This window comes from Macrobrachium nipponense, chromosome 11 (assembly GCF_015104395.2).
Source record: "Macrobrachium nipponense isolate FS-2020 chromosome 11, ASM1510439v2, whole genome shotgun sequence".
In the NCBI taxonomy this organism is placed as follows: Eukaryota; Metazoa; Arthropoda; class Malacostraca; order Decapoda; family Palaemonidae; genus Macrobrachium; species Macrobrachium nipponense.
The window spans coordinates 100676687-100679186 of NC_061087.1; the positions used below are offsets into that span (position 1 = coordinate 100676687).

Here is a 2500-nt window from a genome sequence, read left to right on the forward strand (position 1 = left end):
GGATCACTGGATGTCATTTCTTTCATTCTCTGGATCGCTTGATCTCTGCTGTCCAACCACTCCAACTCCCCATTTTCACTGTCTGAAGTGCCCAAGGGCCTGGCTTGACAGCCTAAATCTTACAAGTCAGCCAAAACACACCACACCTTTTCGAACAGAAAAAAACGGAAATTTGTTCAGAAATCGAGTTCTTACCTGATCGGTTGATGTGGAGACAATGATTCCTTCCGATGGAGCGCCTCGGTGTTATATTGGGATGGGAAGACAATGGAAAGGGGGAGGATCCGATATGATACCTTCTCTACCCTTGCAGCTTCAATGGTGACCTTTCGGTAACGACTGAAAACCTTCGAGGACTTCTTCGATCTACAGACAGACAGACAGAAAGACAGACAGACAGACAGACTTGGTCCTCAGGTGATTATTGGCGTCGTCTTTATTCATAAATTGTGATATAGTTTTTTGCATGAGAGGTCATGCCTAAAGGTTTGTCAGGTACTGTGCATATAGAAACACATTCTTTCTCCTATTTGTATACATTTGTATACATGTATATACATATATGATATATATATATATATATATATATTTATATATATGTTTATATATGTGTGTGTGCTAGTATATATCTAATATACATATATATATATATATATATATATATATATATATATATATATATTTGTAAAACCTACTTATATCGATTTCATTTTATCTTTGGAATAAATAACTTACAACCAAATGGAATATTATAGTATGTATATATGTATATACATTTGAAAGTGAAAATATTTCATGCGTAATATCTTACTGTTACATAGGTACGTGTTCATATATATTATATATGTATGTGTATATACATATATATATATATATATATATATATATATATATATATCTATATATATATATATATATATATATATATATATCATATATAGATATATATATATATATATATATATATATTTAGCGTTACGTTGAGGTGGCTGTTGCTTCGCGAAATATTGATTGTAGCTGTTGAGAACTGCTGAAGGTTTCACAGACATTCAGTTTCAACCATTTATGTAGCAATTTTTTTTTTGTTGTTGTTGAAAATTCGTGTTTCATCTTTGGTTAACGAGGCACAAAGAGATATGGAACTTTATTTATATTCTTCTTTTCACCCTGCCTAGACGGGCCTCCTTATAAATCAAAGACGTTGACGCAATTGTATATGGAGTTGTATACATGAGTTGTAGGAATGTTTACTTGGGCATATTACTGGGCAGAAATTGTTTAATATTTTTGGGTGGTATGCATAAATGTATATATATAGCTATACACACACACACACGCACACACACACACACACACACATATATATATATATATATATATATATATATATATATATATATATAGTTATATCAGTAAGCGATGTGGGTGAACTGGTAGCGTCCCAGCCTTTTATTTGGGAGACTGGGGTTCGATCCTGATATAAGCACGTCAATGGCTTGGAAATAAAGTCGAAACCGGTCAGGACCTACAAACGTGCCTCTTATTTTATCTATGGAATGTGTGATATATATATATATATATATATATATATATATATATATATATATATCCACAAATACTACCCACAAATTTCAATTAATATCCAGCTCACTATTCATCTGGGGGATAACTTACGACATCCAAGGGGAATTATATATAACAAGTGCTTCCTCATCAGTGGACTCGATTCAAACTGATGAATAAGCGCTTATCACTTACAATTTCCTTTGGACGTAAGTAATTCCCGAGGTATAGTGAATTGGATATTATTCGAAATTTCTGGCTAATATTTCTGAATGAATCTGAAACTGTCACGGTATATGTAACAAAAATTCACATATATATAAATATATGTATATGTATACACATACATACATACAACATACATATATACATACACGCAAAGGTATCTATCTGTACACGTGCCCTATAAATGTATTAAACAAGGCTTTGACTCCATAATACGAGTAAACTTGCTTACCTTCCTTCCATTCTCCATAACGACCTTTCGACTCCATAAAATGACCCCAAACGATGGGGACTTTGATCAATATTACAGTTTTGTGAATGAATCCGTAGACTGCCTAAAGGTTTATGAGCTCTTTCAGCCATACAAGTTCCTGAGGCAGATTAGAGTCGTACAAATACAATTGCCATTGAGTGATCAGCAAAAAGACAGAGCAGGAAGTTCGTATTGGTTGGTGGTACAGAGAATCGTTGAAATCTGTCAATTTCTGAGAGATTTGATCTAAGGGTTGTCGTGGAATGGAGAGAATTGATGGTAAAGATGATCATCCGGATGCAATCAATTGCCAAAAGTTGGATCAATAAAATCAATGATTTTTATAGTAACAGAATTTCTTGGTGATGTTTCTTCCCTGTTTCTCTAGGTGATTTTGCAATGAAGGATCAAGCTTGCAAGGCAGTTGGCTAATATACATCTGCTAACATTGATGATTAT

General features: G+C 33.4%; 1 long non-coding RNA gene across 1 annotated transcript in view; it reads left to right on the forward strand.

Annotated features, from left to right (window-relative positions):
- The window catches only part of LOC135207987 (uncharacterized), a 112672-nt gene that overhangs the window by 20881 nt on the left and 89291 nt on the right, over window positions 1-2500 (forward strand). The window lies entirely within an intron of this gene.